This window comes from Bison bison, unplaced genomic scaffold (genome assembly GCF_000754665.1).
Source record: "Bison bison bison isolate TAMUID 2011002044 unplaced genomic scaffold, Bison_UMD1.0 scf7180017864236, whole genome shotgun sequence".
Taxonomy (NCBI): Eukaryota; Metazoa; Chordata; class Mammalia; order Artiodactyla; family Bovidae; genus Bison; species Bison bison.
This window is the reverse complement of record NW_011494808.1, coordinates 10,017,854-10,041,928: the sequence shown is the minus strand read 5'-3', so window position 1 is coordinate 10,041,928 and position 24,075 is coordinate 10,017,854. Positions and strand designations below refer to the sequence as shown.

Sequence of the window (24,075 nt, the reverse complement as noted above, 5' to 3'; positions counted from 1 at the left end):
GACACCAGAGGATGAGATGGCTGGATGGCATCACTGAGTCGATGGACGTGAGTCTGAGTGAACTCCGGGAGTTAGTGATGGACAGGGAGGCCTGGCGTGCTGTGATTCATGGGGTCGCAAAGAGTCGGACATGACTGAGTGACTGAACTGAACTGATGTTTGTCTATTTCATATGTTTGTTTTCCACACAAGCACCATTATTGAGTAAAAACATAAACTTTTTTTTTTTTCTAGTTACTTTATTCTATGAGAAGACTATTTGCCAAGAGTATCAACCTAAGGATCCTTTTTGAGTAATTTTTGACCTGGTAGCTGAGCGTAAATAGTCTTAAACCTAAGAGCCAATAAGTTGGTGCAGCCACTTTGGAAAATATTTTGAAACAGTTTTTCAAAAGGTTAAACTCAGAGTTAGCCTGTGACTCAGCCTCCCCATCCTGTCAGATTCCACACACACCACAGAGAAAAGAAAACAGGTGTCCAGACTGAAACCAGGACACAAATGTTCATAGCAGTGATATTGATAACACCCCCAAAGTAGAAAAAGCCAAACACATCAACCATCAAAAGGAAGAGCAGCAACCCAGATGGACCTAGTGATTGTCATCCTGAGCGCAGTTAAGGTAGAGAAGAAGTAGTGTATGACACCCTTGTATGATGGCGTCCCTCGTAGTTCAGTCAGTAAAGAAACTGCCTTCAGTGCAGCAGACCCGGGTTCGATCCCCGGGTCAGGAAGATCCCCTGGAGGAGGAAATGGCAACCTAGGCCAGTATTCTTGCCTGGAGAATCCCGTGGACAGAGGGGCCTGGGGGGCTACAGTCCATGGGGTCACAGTGTCAGACATGACTGAGCAACTAACACTTTGTTTTCCAAAGAAAGGTAAGCTTTCCCCCGTCCTTATATGTGGAATCTAAAAAGAATGATACAAATTACCTTATTTATAAACAGAATAGGCTCAGGAAGTTAGGGAATGATCTCATGCTTGTGAGGGGATAAGGGACAGTTGGGGAATCTGGGATGGACGTGCCCACACTGCTCTATCTAAAACGGATCACCAGTGAGGACCGACTGCATGACGCAGGGAACTCTGTTCAGTGTCACCGGCAGCCTGGACGGGAGGGGGTTTGGGGGAGAACGGATACGTGTATATGCATGGCTGAGTCCCTTCGCTGTTCACCTGGAACTGTCATGACATTGTTAATCAGCTATACCCCGATACAAAGTAAAAGGTTTAAAACATTAATTTGCAAGAAATTGAAATTAATTACAAAAAAGGAATTATACTAATTCACCATACTAATGAAAGAAAAGGATTCAATTTAATAATGAACATGCCCCCCCCCAAAAAAAGGAAAAATAAAGTGTGATCTATGCATGTGATGGATAATTACTCTGGTTAAAGAGGAATAAAATTATGGTACATGTCACATCATAAATGAACCCTGAAGACATTAAGTTAGGTAAGAGAAATCAGTCAGAAAACACCAGGGATTATGTAACCCTGCATTAAGCACCCAGTAAAGGCAAATCAATGAGACCGGAAGCCTCTCAGTGGTTGCCGGGGGAGAGGGGTTTCAGGGTAAGAGAGACTGACCACTAGTGCAGGTGGGGCTTCTTTGGGGAGGGGCTCTGAAATCATTGTGATGGTGCACGCACAGCTCTGTGAACGCACTAAACACCATCCAATTGTGCACTTTCAATTGTTCAAAAGTGGGTGAGTTTTATGGTGTGTGAATTACACCTCAATAAAGCAGTTAATTTTTAAAATGCTGTGTTGTGCTGTTTTAGTCACTCAGTTGTGTCCAGCTCTTTGCAACCCCATGGACTGCAGCCCACCAGGCCCCTCAGTCCATGGAATTCTCCAGGCAAGAATACTGGAGTGGCTTGCCATGCCCAGAAATGAACCAAGGTCTCCCACATTGCAGGCAGATTCTTTACCAGAGAAGCCCAATTTTAAAAATAGATAATTAATAAGGACCTACTGTATAGCAGAGGGAACTCTGGGGAAAGAATCTAAAACGTACTGGATGCATGTACGTGTATAAATGATTCCCTTTGCTGCACAGCAGAAAATAATTAGTCTTAAATCAACTATACTCCAGTAGTTGTTTTCAAAAATATAAAAAGTAATATGCTGTGGAAATTCTGGCTCTGTTTCTGAGTTACTCTGAGGAAGCAAGGTCAAATGCTGACTCCTGTCAGCTGAGACGACCAGAGGCGGGTGCCGTGTACACCAGCTCTCCCATGGGCACGGGGTGGATTTCAGATACAGTGGGAGAAGCAGGGCCCCATGCTGCTTCTGCCTTCAGGCTGCATTTTGGCGATGATGGGCTATATAAATTAAAGCATGCAAATAGGATGCAAATCATCATATATCTCAAGCCAGAAAGACCCTCCTAAGTCAATGTTAAGAAAATCACTCCTCTGTTAAGAGCTTTGTAGAACAAAGTCTAAATTCTGGAGAAAAAGCAGGCTGACCATTGAAAGCTTCTGAGCTTCGACTCTGGCCAATCCTCACCCACACACAGATGATCCTGTCAAGCTATCCTAAGGCCCTGGATGCTATAATCTTTATGAGCTTTGTGGGTACCCTTTGTCTAAGGCTTAGGACAAATGTCACCTTAGAAATTACTCCTTCTCCATATACTTTCAATATCTTGTCCATAATCCTATTTTGGTACTAATCATGTTATTATAATTATTTTCTTAAATGCTGGTAACCAGGGAGGAAATTTGGGGAAGGGATAAATTGGGATTCCAATTGACATATACACACCACTGACTGACGCTGATGCAAAGAATGCTCAGACTACAGCACAACTGCACTCATCTGACACACTAGCAAAGTAAGGCTCAAAAGTCTCCAAGCCAGGCATCAACAGTATGTGAACTGTGAACTTCTAGATGTTCAAGCTGGATTCAGAAAAGGCAGAGGAACCAGAGATCAAACTGTCAACATCTGTTGAGATTATCAAAAAAGCAAGAGAGTTTCAGAAAAACATCTACTTCTGCTTTATTGACTATGCCAAAGCCTTTGACTGTGTGGATCACCACAAACTGTGGAAAATTCTTCAAGAGATGGGAATACCTGACCTTCCTCCTGAGAAATGTGTATACAGGTCAAGAAGCAACAGTTGGAACTGGACATGGAACAACAGACTGGTTCCAAATCAGGAAGACTTACATCAAGGCTATATATTTCCACCCTGCTTATTTAACTTATATGCAGAGTACAACATGAGAAATGTTGGGCTGGATGAAGCACAAGCTGGAATCAAGATTGCGGGGAGAAATATCAATAACCTCAGATATGCAGATGACACAAATCTTATGGCAGAAGGTGAAGAAGAACTAAAGAGCCTCTTGATGAAAGTGAAAGAGGAGAGTGAAAAAGGAGGCTTAAAGCTCAACATTCAGAAAACGAAGATCATGGCATCTGGTCCCATCACTTCATGGCAAATAGATGGGGAAACAATGGAAACAGTGTCAGACTTAATGTTTTTGGGCTCCAAAATCAGTGCAAATGCTGACTGCAGCCATCAAATTAAAAGACGCTTGTGCCTTGGAAGACAAGTTATAACCAACCTACTGCTGCTAAGTCGCTTCAGTCATGTCCAGCTCTGTGCGACCCCATAGATGGCAGCTCACAAGGCTCTGCCATTCCTGGGATTCTTCAGGCAAGAACACTGGAGTGGGTTGCCATTTCCTTCTCCAGTGCATGAAAGTGGAAAGTGAATCACTCAGTCTTTAGTGACCCCATGGACTGCAGCCTACCAGGCTCTTCCGTCCATGGGATTTTCCAGACAAGAGTACTGGAGTGGGGTGCCATTGCCTTCTCCAACCTAGACAGCGTATTAAAAAGCAGAGACCTTACTTTGCCAACAAAGGTCCATCTAGTCAAAGCTATGGTTTTCCCAGTAGTTATGTACGGATGTGAGAGTTGAGGTATAAAGAAAGCTGAGTGAAGAAGAATTGATGCTTTAGAACTGTGGTGTTGGAAAAGACTTTTGAGAGTCTCTTGGACTGCAAGGAAATCCAACCAGTCCATCCTAAAGGAAATCAGTCCAGAATATTCATTGGAAGGCCCAATGCTAAAGCTGAAACTCCAATACTTTGGGCACCTGATGTGAAGAACTGACTCATTTGAAAAGATCCTGATGCTTGGAAAGATTGAAGGCAGGAGGAGAAGGGGGCGACAATGGATGAGATGGTTGGATGGCATCACCGACTCGATGGACATGAGTTTGAGTAAACTCCGGGAGTTGGTGAAGGATAGGGAGGCCTGGTGTGCTTCTGTCCATGGGGTCACAAAGAGTTGGACATGACTGAGTGACTAAACTAAACTGAAGCTCCAATACTTTGGCCACCTGATGTGAAGAACTGACTCATTGGGAAAGACCCTGATGCTGGGTAAGATTGAGGGCAGGAGGAGAAGGTGACGACAGAGGATGAGATGGTTTATGGCATCACTGACTCGATAGACATACTTTTGAGCAAACTTTAGGAGGTAGTTAGGGCAGGGAAGCCTGGCATTGTGCAGTCCATGGGGTTGCAAAGAATTGTACGCAAGTTAGTGACTGAAAAAAACAATATGTATTTGTATAACTGACCCACTTTACTGAACATCAGAAACTAACACAACATTGTAAAGCAACTATAATATATAATATTTTTTTAATTTTTAATCTTTTCCCCAAACTGTGTCTCTCAAGAACACAAGAGTGCTTACATTAAATCCTTTTTATCTGGCTGGCTGGATGAAAGATGGACTCTAGTTCTACATTTAACTATCTACTTGACATCTCTGCTCTGCAGGGAAGGAAGGAGAGGCGGAGTGACAGAATCCTTTAGAAATGAAATTGAAGTCTTAACTTACTGAGGTTGCACGGGCCATCACAAAATCAATCAGTGGACAGTGGTGTGGAAAAAGCACAAATTTATGTATTAGGATATGTTTTCCTTTCAATGAGTTCTCAACCCCATCCAGAGAGCATTCAACCATGGTATAATGAACATATTTTACATTTAGACAATACTTGGACTTCCCTGGTGGCTCGGACGGTAAAGCATCTGCCTATAATGCTCGAGACTGGGGTTCAAACCCTGGGTTGGGAAGATCTCCTGGTAAAGGAAATGGCAACCCACTCCAGGACTCTTGCCTGGAAAATCCCATGGATGGAGGAGCCTGGTAGGCTACAGTCCATGGGGTCACAAAGAGTAGGACACAACTGAGTGACTTCACCTCACTTTAGATAACACAGCACTTAGGCACAAACCCTCTGTCTACTGTACTGCTTTATGAAAATGGAACTGGTTGGACATTCAAGAGAGGTGGCCACCTTTTCAAGGGATGTCTGTGGGCAGCTCTGATGAAACCTGATTTTCACCTTGGATGAAAGATTTACAATCCAGATGCAGCATCACTCTGTGAGGCTGCAGACTCAAGATTCTGCTCTGGGTGTTAGTCTGACACTAACAATGTCCTCCAGTGTGGCTTCCTAAGCTAGGCTGCAGCAAGCAGACCACATCCGTAGGCTTATTGGCTGCTGCTGAATTCCCTGTCAGGTCTTCTGAGTTTCCAGTCCCTTCACTCTGCATGTCAAGCTTGCTCTCTGCGCCCATGACTCTGTGATGCTGGCTCACAGAGATCCCCAAGAGCCCAGGCCTGGCCTCAGGTTAGTGCTCAGATGCTCTTTTGGTAGCATTGTCTTTTCTCCTTTCCAGAGCTGGATGAAACAAAATTCAAGTGTAGCTTATTGTCACATGTCCTAGCTTGCATGAGTGACCGAGGTAGATCTGGAGGGGTTGGCTTCCATCAGTCTGAAACTCGGACACCCCACCTACTGCTCTGTGTAACTGTTCTATAGACATCAGATTGCATGAGAGAGTTTGGAGAAGCTGGTGGATATGGCCTGTCTGTAATATGAGTTGGCATACACCAGATTATATTCAGTATAAAGCTTTAACAGCAAGCCTTTAAACCGGGTACTTCAGTGGGGACAAAAAGAGTAAAGGAGCTGATTCTTCTTGAAAATGCAACATTGCATGCCGCTTTGAAATTAAATCTTTGTATATAGTCTTGTAGGGAAGCTGCAACAAATGGGTCCTTTAATAAACACACAAGGGTTCACATGTGCAATCTTTGTGTTATGTGTGTAAGAAGTAATATTTAACATCATTTTCTATCAAGTACAAAATTTTTCAGGAAAGAAGATGCAACAGAGTCACCTATCAGAGCAGCTGTCATCTCTATAATCGAGGGTTTTCTTATTTGATATAGAGTCAGGATATGGAATGTTCTAGAGAAAATAGCAGTTAATAAGAGTAACTAGACTTGTGAGCTGATTCCTGAAAGATTTGAGCCTCATCCTTCTGCCATGAAAATTGTATTAAATTAATGGCCTTAGTAATATTTAAGGTGTGTTTATCACCATATAATTTGCTAAATGCTTCACATCTATTCATTCTCACAGAATTATTTTAAATTGGAGCAGCACTATTTTTGCTTCTTTTAAAACGTGGAGACAAAAGTTCACAGATTTGTCCTAGCACACCTAGATACACAAGCTCTGAACTGCAGCTCCAAGACCAAGGCTGACTTCTCAGCCTTGAGAAGTATGGTGTCTTAGGGAACTGAGGTGAAAGAAGGATGTAAAATAGAAGGAGTTTCTCTGCTTTTCATCTTTTAAAATCATTTTCAAGTTTTAATTTTTTCTGTTTTTCACATTTTAAATAATATATGAATTCTTAAAATTTAAGCCTATCTTTGAAGTTTTAATTTTGTTAAGTTTTGAAGAAGAAAATTTAAGATAGTAACTCTGGTAAAAAAAAAAAGTTATAAATTTAAAATATTCATGTTGGGCCAAATGTTAAATAGTAACTTAACTGCCTGCCAATTTGCACAGCAACTAATTAGGCCTCTAGCTAGTTGGAAGCACACACTATCAACTTGTACATGCAAATGTTCATGGAAAGAAATGGGATGCTCTTCTGACAGCATGCTACCTTGGTGGTTGCAAATGTCCAGTAAGGTCCTTGCTGGTGCACACGGGGACAAGATCCATCCGCTGCCGTATTAAAGCGTTCTTAACCTCAGAGCACTTTCCACTGGGTTTAGAGACCCCCTGTGACTTTCTGGGCTCCCTGGTGGCTCAAGTACAATAGATGCAAGTTGGTACCTGAAGTATAGTGCTTGCTTAATAAATATTTGGAGAAGGCAATGGCACCCCACTCCAGTACTTTTGCCTGGAGAATCCCATGGACGGAGGAGCCTGGTGGGCTGCAGTTCACGGGGTCGCTAGAGTGGGACACGACTGAGCGACTTCACTTTCACTTTTCACTTTCATGCATTGGAGAAGGAAATGGCAACCCACTCCAGTGTTCTTGCCTGGAGAATCCCAGGGACGGGAAGCCTGGTTGGTTACCGTCTATGGGGTCGCACAGAGTCAGACACAACTGAAGCGATGCAGCAGCAGCAATAAATATTTTATGAGTGAGTTAATTTTTGGTCCTTTATAATATTTCTATTCCTAACCCTCACCTTAACCTAAACCCAACAATGACAACAAGGAAAAGCAAATCCCGTGGACCAGAAATTCTAGAATGTCCTGTAGTGGTTTGGTGGTGGGAATTGTTGTATTCAAATCTAAATACAACTTTATACTTTGAATTTAATCTCTTTTTTTCCCCTAGGCTATCATTTTGTGAGCAGGATTCAATATGAAGAGGGAAAGATGTACAGAGTTGCTAGAGAAGCTGTCATGAAACTAACTGGAAGAGACTTGCTTCACAGCTGATCCTGACGGCCTCGGAGCTGCTTTCACTTAAGTAGGTCAGAAGAGGAAAGCTAACAGAAGGTGGGTGGGCACAGAGGCAGACAGAAGCAGGTAAGCAGTGAGATGGTGTTTTAAGAGTAAAAAGCAGACATTAAAATGTGTGCAACCGTGTGGTGGCTCAGACAGTAAAGAATCCACCTGCAATGCAGGAGACCCAGGTTGGATCCCTGGGTCAGGAAGATCCCCTGGAGAAGGGCATGGCAACCCACTCCAGTATGCTAGCCTGGAGAATCCCATGGGCAGAGGAGCCTGGCAGGTTACAGTCCACGGGGTCACAAAGAATCGGACATCACTGAGCACCTAACACTTTCACTTTTAACTTTAACTATGTGGTTTAGTCACTAAATCGTGTCCAACTCGCGCGACCCCATGGACTGCAGCCTGCCAGGCTCTTCCATCCATGGGATTCTCCAGACAAGAACACTGGAGTGGACTGCCATCACTTTCACTATGCTAACAGTAAAAAGCAGTTTTTAAGAGGCTAAGGATAAAAACATAATGGAGGCAAGAGACAAAATAAGTTAAAATGAATTTTAAATGCTATAAAGTTTGCATTATATAACACTACCATATAATCATATGTTATAATTATAATACGTATTATACACAATTATATGTTTATAGATAATATATTAAATAATATAAATATAACATTATAATGCATTATGTAATATTAAGTATATTATAATTTATCATATTATCTGTTATGTATAAATATATATTAAAACTATATATAATGTATTAGTATATATAATTATATAATTACATATATTTATATATAGTAAAGAAATACTATAGTGCTTTATGTGGTAAGCTAGAAAGATAGGCAGGCAACACCAAGTAAAACAATTTTTGAAATAATTGTTTGATGAAAAATAAACACACAAACTTGAAAGACAAATATTCCAGACAAAGCTATAATGATATTAATAGTAATATGTACAATTTTATTAGTCTAGGTAGTTAAAATAGTAAATATACAAAAATAAATTAAAAGGTAAAGCATTAGTGTAGTCGCTCAGTCGTGTCCAATTCTTTGTGACCCCATGGACTGCAACCCACCAGGCTCCTCTGTCCATGGGATTCTCCAGGCAAGAATACTGGAGTGGTTGCCATGCCCTCCTCCTGGGGATCTTCCCAGCCCGGGGATCGAACTTGGGTCTCCTGCCTGGAAGGTAGATTCTTTACTGTCTGAGTCACTAGGGAAGCCCCATTCAATACCCTACCAAGATTGAAAAACACTACATATACTGGGATCTCATTTTTATGAAAAATGCATCCTATATTTTTAAAGGGAGGCCAGAGGGTAATAATGGGCTTCCCTGGTGACTCAGTAGTAAACAATCGCCTAACAATGTAGGTGATACAGAGTCGATCCCTGGGTTGGGAAGATCCCTTGGAGAAGGAAACGGCAGCCCATTTCAGTATTCTTGCCTAGAAAATTCCACGGACAGAAGAGCCTGGCGGATTACAGTCCATGAGTCGCAAAAGAGTCAGACATGACTGAGCAACAACAAATCTTAGGTAAAGGAGGCCGGTGAACCCACGTAAATGGACTGACAGAAACTAAGCGAAGAGCTGAGATGGGTTCCGCCAAAGCAAGCGCTCTATACAACTCTATACAACTGACTTTGGTTTAACCCAAAGTCAGCCTTCAACACGTTTACATCTCTTCCTAAAGCCAAAGGTTAGGTTACAGTATTCTCAGAGTATTTGATTAAAGTACGCTTCAAATCATAAAACAGACTTTTGAGAGAGTAATTGCAGAGATTTCAAAATGACTTTATAATCAGTGACTGGAATGTTGAGGTAGGCTAACGCATTATACACATATACTGATTTTGTTAACTCTGTAATCCTACATTCTCAAGTGGAACACCAAAAGTCTGCTTGTAAGTGGGTCTGCTAACCTGAAGCAAATCAACGTTAAAGCTAAGAAGTGCGTTACACACACCTTAAAAAACGAAAGCACACCTTCCCATGCGCTTCTCTGTATTTGCCTGTTTCCTCCCTTGAAGGCACAAGCACACACACACGTGGATGTGAGCGCAGGGAACTTCCAACCCTCAAATGTGTGTGGCTGCTTTCTCTCTGGAGCGTTGTATTGGCTTCAGAAACAGCAGCAGTTAAGTCACCTCCAAACAGAAGAGGCTCTAGAATTGCAGTGTTAAAACCACAGCTGTTAGAAACAGCAGTCCAAAGTTAATATGTTTATGCCATGGTTGCAACCCATAGTCTCCAAAAACCCTTGTTTGTGAAAAGCATAGACACATATACTCAATTGTTGACAGCCACCCAAAAGTAAACACACACACATACACTCACGTTACCATTTCTGCATGAACAGTGCTTCTGCAATAATTTCTGGATTAACAGAAAGAATTCCAGCAGATGTGGAGCACATCACAATGTCTGCAGAAATGGAACCCAGGAGAAAATGAGACAGCACTCCCGCTTACCCCCCATCACTCAGCCAGGCGGCCGCTGCGGTGGTGCTGGCACGGGGACCAGGCTGAGTTATGAGGCTGTCACATGACCCCACTGCCGGCCAAAGGCTGCTACAAAGTAAGAAGCTATAAATTTCCTTCTCATTAAATACTTAGTCATCTTCACAGAAAGACTTTCGACCCAGTACACCACGTCCTGTGTTTAACAGATTTCCAGCCATGTCTCTTTGTAGGGGATATTTTCCAACTAATATTTTAGGCACACGTGTTTTCATGGTCCCCTTGCCTACCTGGAAAACCTACATTGTATTTACACATAGGTAACTACATTTACATCTAGAGTCTTCCCCATTTCTTTTGCTTTTAGGTTATATTTTTTATATAACCCATCAAATGTTGAATGAAAAGCACAAATTTCCACAGATTTTCTCTTCACTGAATGTTTTTTAGAACCATGGTGATGTTAGACACTATGAAATGGTCTACCAACATCATATGTAATCTGTTAGTTGGAAATGCTTTCTCTTTTCTCAATGGGAAGAATCATGCATTGAAATATTTCATGCAGGGCACAAATCTAATTGCCTCTCCCGTCCTGTCTGCTTTTGCAAGCCCCTCTACTCCCAAGAGGGCCACATCCTCCCAACACCCAGCATGGGTAGCTATCACAAGACAAAACATCTCAAAATCCAGGAAAAGTCAGAAAAGAATGAATGAATCAGAAGCCAAGCTTGCCAGCATCACCAGGGTTTAAGCCTAAGTTCTCAGTTCCTGTAAGAATGTGCTGGAGTTACGTACTTTTCTTGACACTCTGGTTTCACATATGTGTGAGTCTCAGGGCATCTTGTTTTCTGTCCTGACTCTACTTCTCCATTTCTATGAAAACGAAGCCAGGCAGAATCCACTGCATGGATTTCTATAGGCTTTTTACAGTGTTTCTTGATTACCCATTGTACCTTTGTAAATGGCAGCCTGCTCCAGGATTCTTGCCTGGAAAATCCCATGGACAGAGGAGCCTGGTAGGCTACAGTTCATGTGGTCGCAAAGAGTCAGACACAACTGAGTGACTTCACTTTTCACTTTTCAAGCCTGAGGCCAGGAGTCAGATCCGGCACAAAACCAGACTCACCGCCTGCAGGCTGACCCTTCTCTGACCTGCAGCAGCACCTCCCAACTCAGGCTCCAGAGACAGACGTGAGTGTGAGGGGATAGGTTCCCTGCAACGGTTCCTGGTGGGCACCTCTCCTCGGGTTTGCAAGGATCTTGAAAAGTCGTTATCTCCATCTACTCTGTAAACTTTATTCCCTTTTTATTATGAAATTTGTCAACTACAAGCTGGCACTTGCCATGGGCATTTGCCGTCTGCCTCTAAGGACTGAACCATGTACAGCAGCAGCTGTGGATTTCCAGCAGCCCCTGAAAGGAGCTCAGGGCAGAACAGGAAGGAGGCTTGGAGACGGGGAGGGAGGGGGGCTGGCAGGACAGGTCTGCAGAGAGTTAGGGGTTTTTAGGACCTGATGTGATGGGCCCAATTTGTGTATCTCCTCATATCTAGAAAAGCACTGATATCCTTCACAGAGATGACTAATTCCTGTGAGTAGCAAAGGTTCACAAGACTAGTAAAAACCCTCTGGAAAAATAGGTGCTGGGTTTTTTAAAAATGCATTTATTTTTTAATTGAGGGATCATTGCTCTGTTGCTTTCTGCCTTGCATGCGCTCTCCTTTTCTCGAAGTCACACACGTGCTGACCTTGCCCGGCCTTCCTGGGACACCTTCTGAGTTCTCAGAGGTGGCGTCTCCTGGGCTGCAGTCCTTGTTCTGTCCCAGATAAAACTTAACCTGCAGCTCTCACATTGTGCATTTTTAAGTTGAAAAACTATTTATAACGTTTAATGTACAGTGATGTGTGAAACATGCTTGCTTTTATTATCTCCATCTGTTTTGATAGCCAAGTTCAGAGCACCATTATCTCCCACCTGCACCGCTGACAGCCCCACAAGTGATGCCTGCAAATTTTCCATGACACGAGCTCAATCCATTCCAACACGCAACTCTATTCTCAGTTTATGAGTGAAGTCGCTCAGTCGTGTCCGACTCTTTGTGACCTCATGGACTGTAGCCTACCAGGCTCCTCTGTCCATGGGATCCTCCAGGCAAGAGTACTGGAGTGGGTTTATACCTTATGATAAGTTTGTTTGCTCACTACTTGGGGGACCACAGCCAATGACCTAGATATGACTTGCAGGGTCCTGAAAGGTGTGGTCCCTGCAGACTTTCCTGGACTCAGCTCGCCCTTTGCTCCCCCTCCACATATTCACTTGGCTGTAGTCATAGTGAACTCGTGTTTCCTTGGAAATCATTGTTATCTCAAGGCCTCAAACATGACGCCACCTTTGCCTTTAACATCAGTCCTCCACATCCAGGTGCTATTCCTCCTCAGCTAAGAGAATTATTTTTCCAGGAAGCCTGCAGGGATCCCCCCAGGTGGGCTATCAGCCCCTCCTGCATGTGTGACCAACAGTCATGGATTTCAACATGTGCATCCCAATTTCCTGCCCACCAGTTAGCTGAGTCTCCCAGAGTCTGAAAGCTCCCTAAGAAATGATAACATATTCATCTTCTTCTCCAGTATGTCTTGTGATTCCTGCCCGAGGCATTTATTAGGCACAGAAATGAGTTAAATTAATGAAAGCTGGTTCCATCTCCTCTAACTCCACTCCCCTCCCTCCCCCTGCCTCAGGTCTGTGAGTCATTGGCCTTGATGAGCAAGTACAGAAACTTGCAGGAGACTGGAAACTCAGGGTATCTATTACTGTCGCCCCGTTTGATAAATGAGAGCACACTCGTCCAGAGAGGAGACAGCCTGCCCCGGACACCGGGGGCAGGGGGAGGGGAGCAGACTCTAGACTTGAACCCAGTCCTCCTAAGTCCTGGTTGGGTGCTCTCAACGGCACCAAGCTACTTGCCAACGACCAGGAGTTTCTCATCAACTAGGTTCTCCCTCCAACAGGTTCTTGTGTCAGTACTTACACCCACATCAGTGGCAGATACTGTTGGGGGGTAGGGAGTTTATTTCATCCTTGGCACTTCATCAATGTGTTCACTAAGAATATACCAAAGCAAAACTAAGAAGGAAACTTGTCAGTAAAATTCTGTGTCAGAACTTGAATCTGCACTTCCTTTCTTGATGCATGAATCTGACAGCTTTTTCAAATTGTGAAAACCAAGAACTAGTTTGTTTTCATGGGTGCTGCAGTTGTCGTGGTTAAGATTTACCTACTTTCATGCATATTAAGTATATATACATATATATATATTTTTTTTTGCAAAGGCATGTTCTACGTGCACATAAGTTGACAAACTCAATGTTTCTTTGAGACATTATTACTAATATATACAGATTTTATAGTATCAGGGGAGCAAAATAGTTTCAAAAATAGCATAAGGCATTTTTCTTTTCTGATATTAAGCATCTCCCAGTGAGTCTAATGTGCAAACAGGAGAAAGGGTAGTGCTAGCAAACCTGCTGATTTCACTTCATTTCTCCTGAGAGGCCTTGGTCTTGGCCTTAGCGACATTTTTTATGGGATCCGTCACACCCTGGCTCTGCCCCAGCAAATCCAGGCTTCCTGTCCGTGATTATCTGAGGCTTATTTGGGTGCTACGTTCGTCAGGATCTAGAAATTCCACTTATGAGCTGCCATTTGCATAGTGGTGGAAAGCACATTGGAAACGCTGGTCCCGCCCCTGCTGTGTGGTGTGAATTTGAATAAGTACAGCTTCCGCTTCTATAACATGGGCGTATTAACCAGAGTGGGAAATCCCATAACAGCCTCTTGAAAAGAATAAAATTTAAATAAAAGAATATCACTTCCATTTGTCGGCAAGAATATGGGGGAGATGTCTAATGTCTTTGGGCTCTAAAATGATACAATCTCATTGGAAAGTTTGACACTTTCTTATAAACTGAAATACACTTTTATCCTAGAATATAACAATTATATTTTAAGTATTTACCAAGAAAAATAAGAATAAGAATATGTCCACACAAGAAGGTATACACAAATATTTAGAGTAGCTTTGTACATTAAAAACACCGCTGGGAAGCAACCGAAGCAGCCACCAACGGGTCAATGAATGCTTGGCAGTAAATTCATAAAATAGGGTGTAATTCAGCAATAAAAACTGATTAAGTGATATAAAAGCCACATGGATGAAACTCAAATCCCTGCATTGCATAAGAGCACTAGGTGCAGGAGTGCACGATCCCATGTCGATCGCACTAGAAAAGGCAAGGCTAGCCTACAGCAACAGAATACCAGTGGGCGGGAAGGAGACTGGCGGGACGCGCGTGAGTGAACCTTCTGAGTGACGGAAAAAGCCGACTTCTTTCTTTACATTCATTTTGTCTTTTATATTGGACTAGAGTTAACAATGTGGTGTTAATTTCAGGTGTACAGCCAGGAGACTTAGTTATACACACATCCAGTCTTCTCCAGTGGCTCAGCAGGTAAAGAATCTGCCTGTAATGCAGAAGACACAGAGGACGCGGGTTCAATCCCTAGAGCAGGAAGATGCCCTGGAGGAGGAAGCACCCCAGTGTTCTTGCCTGGAGAATCCATGGACGGAGGAGCCTGCTGGGCTACAGTCCGTGGGGTTGTAAAGAGTCGGACATGACTGAGCGGCTGAGCACACAGACGTACCCACACTTTCTCAGACCCTTTTCTAACACAGGTCCTCACAGAACGTTGAGTAGAGTTCCCTGTGCTCTATGAGGTCCTGTATCTTGACCAGGACGATGGTTACACTGGTGAACAGATCGATCTCATTCAAAATCTGTGCACTCGATTATACACGAGGCATGGCTCAACAAAGTAGTAAAGCAATTGAAATGTCTTCATTCAGACCGATTCTGATATTGTACATGGATATGGGAGGAGGGCATTAACTTCTGTCCCTTGAACTTGGAAAAGAGTCACAGTCACACTGGTCACGTGCTCACGCCATCCTGCATGACAGTCTCACCAGAGTCACTGCCGCCCTCACCCAGGCTGAGTCCTCCCCCAACCAGCCTGGTTTGAGTTCATGCCCAGCTGGTCTCATGTCTCACCAAACACATCTGAGTTCATGCTTCTTTCTTCTGGGAGCCCAAATATAAGCCATTGTGCAAGCCCATCTTAAACAGCTTTTTTCAAAGGGAATTTAAGAAATATAGGGAGTCTCAAATTAAGTGGAATAATTTTTTTAAACTATAATAATTAACATTAGTTGGACATCTATCAGATAAAAGTTGATTTAGGTCACGTGATGGGAAAAGTTTTCTAATATGCTTTTGTTCTAAATTATTCTGCTGATGTTCAAGTTCCATTCTCTCTTTTAAAATAACTGTACAGGCTGATGGAAAGTCAGTTACTCAAGGAAAGTTTTAAAGTTTTCCTTCCCATATTTCAGTGTGCCCAATCATTTGATACACACATGGCCACTTAAAGCTCAAGAAGGAGCTATTAAAATGGAACTCAAGGTATTAAACCACCATACAAAGAAAACTTAAAGAGGGGGAAAAAAGTCTGTAACTGTTTTGTGGTCTTGAAGTTTAAGAGCGAAGATTCAGAGTGATCTCACGTTTCTTGCAAAGCATGCCACAAAACAGGTACATTAAGAAATAATTGTTGGGTAAGAGGACTAAGGATGTAGGTTCTAATGGAATGTGCTGATTTTAAAGCTGGATAAAATGGAAGTCATATCAACATAGCAGAACGGCTCTTCTCCCAGCCCTTTGCTCACTGAGTGTCATGCTAGGCACTTAGAGCACATCCTCTCACCTTGAAAGTACGAGTTCATTGCATGATCACGGGAGGGATGGAGCACGCACTCGTTTTCTGTTTTCTTCTTTGCCTCATACAGTGCTGCAAACTTTCCAAAAACAAGTGCTCATAGAACTAAAGAACTAAGAGCACGTTTTTAAAGATCTTTACATTAAAACATGCCTGATGCTAAGTAATTATTTAGGTAGCTTGGACAAAGTAGGCAGTTACCCAGATTCAGAATTCTCAGCCCAAAGTCACTAGCATTGCTTTAAAATGTGATGGGAGTGGGTGTTTCTTGCCTACACTATCCTCAGATTTCTATAAAACTGTCAGAGTATAAAATGACTGAGAAAACACAATATACATTTCCAATTAAATCTTTCTAAAATGTTAAAATATTGTTTTATACAATTAGTATCAAAAGGCATCATTCAAAATAAATTAGTAGCATGAACATATATTTTAAAGAATACATTTTGTATGATATGTATCTAATATGATTTCTAGCTTTAATTTTTTTTTTCTCAGAGAACAAAAACAAATGATTTGCTACCATTTTGTCAGGGAATGTTCTTTATTTTCGAAACAAATATCTAAACTGAGCCAGACCTACAATCTAGGGACTGTTCCTGCAGGCAGAATAAGTGTCCTCTGGGATTGATTGTGAAGGGGAAAAAATATAGGAAGAGCCTGAGTCAACTATCCTTCAGATGCAATCGTTCTTCTTCATGGTCACTCCCAACCTACAGCCACCACTGGGCTCAAGTATACCTTTATATACAGGTGTATAAAAGTATACGCCTTTCAAAGGCTTCCCTGGTGGCTCAGAGGGTAAAGAATCTGCATGCAATGCAAGAAAGCTGGGTTTGACCCCTTGTTCAGAAGATCCCCTGGGGAAGGGAATGGCTACCCACTCCAGTATTCTTGCCTGGAGAATTCCATGGACACGTTGCAAAGAGTCAGACATGACTGAGCAGCTTTCACTTTCACTTTCATATACCTTCTAAAAGGTGTAAAAAAAGGTATACTTTTTAAAAGGTAAAAGTATACCCTGGTGGTGCAAACAGTAAAGAATCTTCCTGCAATGTGGGAGACCCGGGTTTGATCCCTGGGTGGGGAAAATCCCGTGGGGAGGGAAACAGCAACCACTCCAGGATTCTTGCCTGGAGAGTCCCAAGGACAGAGGAGCCTGGCAGGCTACAGTCCACAGGGACACGACTGAGCCACTAACCTTCACTTTCATATCTTAATATAAAGGCAAAGAGCAAATGCATTGGAAAAGGCCCTAATGCTGGGAACGAGTGAAGGCAAAAGGAGAAGAGGGTGGCAGAGAATGAGATGGCCAGATGGCATTGCAGACTCAGTGGACGTGAAGTTGAGCAATCTTCAGGAGACTGTGGAAGACAGGGTGTGCTGCAGTCCACAGGGTCGCAAAGAGTAGGACGCAACTTAGGGACTGAACAACATACCTTTACATACATGAGACACACTGTGGGAAGGTTTTCAATTATATTCCAACACGATGCGGCCTTTAAAGACTGACAGCAGGCTCACGCGTGTGGTGAAACTCCAAATCCATATTCCAAATCCAGTTCTTGGTTAGAGACAAGAGACGCTAGTGATCTATAAAATCACTGAAGTTTAGAATCAGATGGTGGGTCTCATAACCATCTGGCTTTCATGCTCTGGTGCCCTCACTCCCTGACTTGTTCTCTTACCATTAGTTGGCAGGATCTATTCATACAGGGATATTATTTTTATGAACAGAGTTCAAAGCCATGGTCTTCTGATACTGCAGAGGTTCTGCTAATACACAACCCCTAAAGCATCTGATAGGTTCACTGGTGAGCCCAGAGCAAACAAGCAAACTCATTTCTCAGCAACACAATGTCAGCCTCTCACCTTTATGGTAGGAATACTTCTCTGTTAATTAATCTACCTCAGGAAATCTAATGATCAAAAATCCCCATTAGATGAAGTACAGAGAACATGTCTCACCCTCAAGTTAAAACACCAAGATATTTTATTATAATCAATTTTGTCTTATTTGAAATAGCCTGAAATATGTAACATTCCCCTTAAGACTCTTTAGTTGTAATACAATTGGGAAAATGATTTCTTTCCAAGTATATTTACAGGGTCTTTCTGAATATCTTTCTGCATAAATATCTCAGAGACAAAAGAAATCAATTGTTATTGGCTGGTTATACTTTTCCCCTCCTTGTTGCAGGGAAACATAATTATTTCTTCCCACTTCATTACATTACACACGTAAGTTCAGAAAACAAAATGCTCAAGTTTGCTAAATTACATTGCTTAATTTAGGGAGAAATTTTGGTTTTATATGAAGCCGGGTTGGCACTATTTTCATCTTGAAATATGTTCAAAACAGTGTGACCTAGGATTTTACATTTTATCACTCTTTGATGAGTTCTCAAGTTGAAGTTTCCAGAAGCTTCTAAAGCAATAATTCCTTATGTTTATAATACCACCATGTTCCCTATTTTAACCTTTGCTGAAGCAGGAACTCTGCTAGGCACTTCAGGGAGATAGAAAGTAGACTTTTAAAAAGTATGGTAAGAGATCTCTCTTCTTCCAGAGTTTACAACTCAGGAAAAGAAGCAGACAAGAATTCCACCCCATTGCAGTCCAAGGGGACGTAAGAGGAAGGTCATAGCACAGGAGCACGTATGGAAACCCAAGGGCAAGTGACACCTCCCTGTAGGAAGCCCGATTCTCAGTGACAGAGGACAGCTCCACTGCTCATCTCTTACTGCCAGTCCATCAGCAAATCCTCTTCTCCAGCCACTCTGGTGCCTCAGACAGTAAAGAATCTGCCTGCAATGCAGGAGACCCGGGTTCGATCTCTGGGTAGGGAAAATCCCCTGGAGGAGGGCATGGCAACCCACTCCCAGATTCTTGCCTGGAGAATCCCATGAACAGAGGAGCCTGGTGAGCTGCAGTCCATGGGGTCACAGAGACACCATGGGGTCATCGTGTCGCACACGACACACGCCCGAGACCCCGATCACGCAGTGTCGTGTCTGTCCCCGCACTCGTCCAAGTTACCGTCACTTTTTGCCCAGACCGATGCAGTCACCTTCAATCAGTGTGGTCTCACAGATTTCACCCCTGACTTGCTAACCCAGTCCCTGCACTACAGTAAAAGCACGACGATGAACGCCACTTCAAACCTTCCAATGGCTTCCCACTGGTCATCGACGTCCAGCCTCTGGCTGCAGCTTTCAAGGCCCCAGCATGATACAGCTCGTTCTCAAGGTTGTCTCTCTTTAGCTCTCTTAATGGACCTGTAATCCACTTTATCCCTTCTACTGAAGCAAGCTAAGGTGAATTCCAAATCCTGCTCTTCAACCCTGAGTAATGTATTTATCGTCAGTTTCTCTAATGTGCCGAAGTTTCTCTTGTTTTAAGGTCTCTGCACATAGTTTCTTACTTGATTGGGTTGCCTTCTTTGGGTTCCGTGTGTCTTGCTTCTTGAAACAAATTTTAGGTCCTCAGAGACACTGTCTTTGGCTGGTTAACTGGACTTAGGTACTCGTCGATGTTTTCCTCTCAAACACTCTGCATTTAAATTTAATCATAGTGAACATAAGCCATAAAATATATCATATCAGATACTTCCTATCCCATATGTGAGACAGACCTATATCTACACAACTTGCTTAATCATAACTTCAGCCACTAGCTTGTATGTCCTGCCACTTACTTCTCAATGTATATGTACCTACATACCTTGGAGAGTGCCCGGCACAAATATTTAAAATGTGAATTTTGTTGCTTCTAGGAGTTGTCCAACGTTTCAACCGGCCCGTTTTTCTTTCATGGCTGTTCATTTGACCATGATTTAGTGTGGAAACCAAGAGGGTGGCCTCTGTCCAGAGGGCCTGTGGGAGCCCCCCGACCACTGAGGTAACCGGGGGCACTGTCAGGGTGTAAGGGGCCCAGGGAAGGCTGGCCGGGGCTGAGGACGGTCCTGTCCATCCTCCAAGCCCGAGCGGTCTCTGCATGTGGAGCAGGTGCTCGCAGATGGAAGTGTGGCAAATGAACGGATCTCATTCTAGCCTTCCACCAGTAACATGCGGTCCTGGGAGGTTAGCACGCTCCAAGGTCAATTATGTTGTTTGGAGGTGATTCTAAGTCTGGTATAATCAGATTCACAGAAATTATCCTTTTCCTTACACCATTCTCTTTCAGTTGAAACATCCATAGTTCTGAAATTTCTCTCATTTAATTTTTGAGGTCAGAAATATATTTCATTTTTTATAAATCCTGAGAGGGCAAATGGAATAACCTTTAGGGTACTTAAACTTTAAAATGTACAGAATATTTCCTAATTAAAATTCTCTCACAAGCTGTGCTATCCCCAAAATCCAAAATGATTTTAAACAGCTTGAAACCCAGATTGAGGTCTTTACTATAAACCTTATACATAAATGATAAATTTCTCATATTAATGACTACATTCCTCCTGGCACATTTCTTAAACAATTTAATGTTTTAATTTTGACTAAGATAGATTTGATGTAAATGATACAGACCTTTCCCTCTAGCTGCTTATATGGAAAACACAGGATGAATTAAGAAAATATTTTGTTTTACAGCTAAATCCATGACATGTTATTCATTTTTCAGAGTATACAGAGTGATAAAATGCTACAGAGACAGTAAGAAATTCAAAAGAAAAAATATCAAAAAATTTTTTGTTTGAGGGAAGAAATCATTGTTTTGTGTTATTCCATTTATTATTACCTAGTATTTAAATTGGGAGAAGGCAATGGCAACACACTCCAGTACTCTAGCCTGGAAAATCCCATGGATGGAGGAGCCTGGTAGGCTGCGTCCATGGGGTCGCTAAGAGTTGGACACGACTGAATGACTTCACTTTCACTTTTCACTTTCATGCATTGGAGAAGGAAATGGCAACCCACTCCAGTGCTCTTGCTTGGAGAATCCCAGGGATGGGGCAGCCTGGTCTATGGGGTTGCACAGAGTCAGACATGACTGAAGCGACTTAGCAGCAGCAGCAGCAGTATTTAAATTGATGTTTATATTAGACAATTATATCTGAATTGATATTGGTATTAGATTAGGTGTTTATATTAGAGATTTATATTAGACTTCTTATTATATTATATAGGTTTTCTATAACAACATGTCTGAAGGCATATAACGAAGGAGTCAACTCTTGTATTTGATGTTTAGGTATATAATGTCACATATAAAATAAGTTAGCCTCAAAGTACCTTATAGCCCTTTTGATCGACTTTTTCTTTGAAGGAATTAGAGATTTGATGTATGTTTTTAACTCTCTCAGCTACTAAAACCAAAGGCTTCTCCTTTTTAAAATAATTTGATGCCCTTACTTATCCTGACTGTTCAAATATTGGAAAGAACCAAGAGGAAATCCTCTCCCAATCCAACATTCTACATTTGGGCAAATATTCCAACATCTTTAGCTTTCTCATGAGTCATGGAGCGCCATTCTGCTGTTGAAGGCTCACACACTGAACATGTTAGACCCTCATTGACTTTTTCAGTCTCCTAAGGAAACAGCCAACCAGTCCATTCTGAAGGAGATCAGCCCTGGGATTTCTTTGGAAAGAATGATGCTAAAGCCGAAACTCCAGTACTTTGGCCACCTCATGCGAAGAGTTGACTCATTGGAGAAGACTCTGATGCTGGGAGGGACTGGGGGCAGGAGGAGAAGGGGACGACAGAGGATGAGATGGCTGGATGGCATCACTGAGTCGATGGACGTGAGTCTGAGTGAACTCCAGGAGTTGGTGATGGGCAGGGAGGCCTGGCGTGCTGCAATTCATGGGGTCACAAAGAGTCGGACACGACTGAGCGACTGAACTGAACTGAACTGAAGGAAACTGCCAATGCAAACTTCTATTATGTAAATCTAATTTAAGACAGGAAAAAAATCATATTTTATAAACACTTATATTTGGGGTTTAGAGTAGCTTCCATTGGCGCACTTGGGAAAATCCATTTCTTTTCTCTTGGTCTTTATGGCTTGATGTAAGATCATTTCCAGAGTATTATGCACAAAAAAGATCTCATTGTTTAGACACAGCTCCTGTGCACATGCTTTTTGCATGCCCAGTAAATCATCAACAGACATTTAAACATTGATGCTTTCTCAGCAATTGCTGGTCATATGGATTAAGAGAGCTCCGTTAAATATCCCTGATTATTTGAACACTGCTCTGTAAACATTCCTCAACTCTGAACTGCAGTTAGACGTTTAAACAACTGAAATTTGTTTGGGCAGAGAAGCTGTGAGCAATGATAGCGTGTGTAGCTGGTTTACTTTTTTAAGCACAGATTTTAAACACAAAATTAAATCTACTTTAGTTGTGGGCTCAGGCACAACTTAAATGTTGTCTCCATGAAGGAAGATCATTCCTCACTTCAGTGTTCACTCAGTCCCTCAAAGAGATATGACAACATAGTAATAAATAAAGAATAAATAATAAAAGGGGACTGCTTTCAAGGAACTAACTGTTCTATCTATTGTTAAACTTATCATTTAGGAGCTTAAAAATTGGAGCCTCCACTCCTTTCACATACAGATTGAAAAAATTTTTTTATTAGTTACATTGAACTCAATTTTCCCCTTCTTAACAGTAGAAGACACTGTGCATTTGTTTGAATCAGGTTTTTAGAAAACATGCTTGGGTGGGGTGGTGTATGTGTGTGTGCGAGTGTGTGTTGGAAGGAAGCCTGTACACTTTCTTTTTTTGAAAGTGAATGACAATAAATTGTTTTTTTAAAAATTGAAGTATAGTTGATTTAAAATCTGCTAATTTCAGGTGTGTAGCAAAGCGAGTCCATTATCCATATCCATATGCATGCATTTTTATACACTCCCTTTTATTTTGCATTTGTTGCAGATACAACGTAACTATTTTATGGGAAAGTGGCTGCCCTTTTCAGATTACAGAAACTGAATTTAGGTTAGAGTTAAACTAGAGCACGTCTCCTCAATGAAAGAAAGAATGTTCTTTACCAAACTCTATTTCTTATCTCCTTTCATCTTTCCACTCTGGGTAAAACCTAGTTCTCCCTCAAACAGGAATCACGTGATGCTTTCGTTCTGTGTCTTCCAGGGAAGAGGTTTCGGGGGTGGTGGTTCCTGTAGGCAGAGACTCAGCCTGGTCCCCACCCCTCTGCTGGTCCATCACAGAGTCGGGGTGACCTCCGGATCCCTGTCACCCATCACACCGCTCACTCTCGTCGGTCTGTAAGTCCTCCAAGTCGGTCTTTAAGGTACTGCGACCCCTCTTTTACTGTGTCTGCTAGACCAAGTCAGGAGACTGCAGTGCCACCAGCTCACTCCGCCCTTTCTGTCCTACTTCCCTTCCTGTTCTGGGTAGCGGCTTCAGCTCACTCCGCCCTTTCTGTCCTATTTCCTTTCCTGTTCTGGGTAGCGGCTTCAGCTCACTCCTCCCTTTCTGTCCTACTTCCTTTCCTGTTCTGGGTAGCGGCTGCATCATAATTTACAACTTTGCTAAGTTCTCCCTAGCATCCCTTTGTCAAGCCACAGCTGGCTCCCAAACATCCTACCAGTCGTCAGATTGGTTTCTCTAATGTGAGGCCCTAAGCCCTTAATCGACTGTGTTGGCCCTGTCCTGTTGGCATTCAGCCTTCTGTGTCCAATCCTGGCTTCCTAACTCCCTATTGACCAGCAGAACGTCTATTCCTGCATCCCTGTTTTTGTTCGTGGTTACTTTCACCAGGCTGGCTTTTTCTCTGACATCTCAAAAAAATCTGTGTCCAGGCAAATTTCACGAGGCCTCGTGCTCAGAAACGAAAACCAGTCAATATAAATGCATGGCCACCCTTTTCTGCCCTGTAGGCAAAGACCCCACCTTTTTAAGAGACACCCATTTACGAGCATCAGTGACTTTCTCTGCTAGTACAATGGAGTTGGAGGAGGCAGCCTGCAGAATCGATCAGTC

At 42.5% G+C, this 24,075-nt stretch overlaps 1 protein-coding gene across 1 annotated transcript in view; it reads right to left on the bottom strand.

Moving 5' to 3' along the window:
* ZNF385D (zinc finger protein 385D) overlaps positions 1–24,075 on the bottom strand; it is a 275,444-nt gene that overhangs the window by 46,479 nt on the left and 204,890 nt on the right. The gene's annotated exons all lie outside the window — the stretch shown is intronic.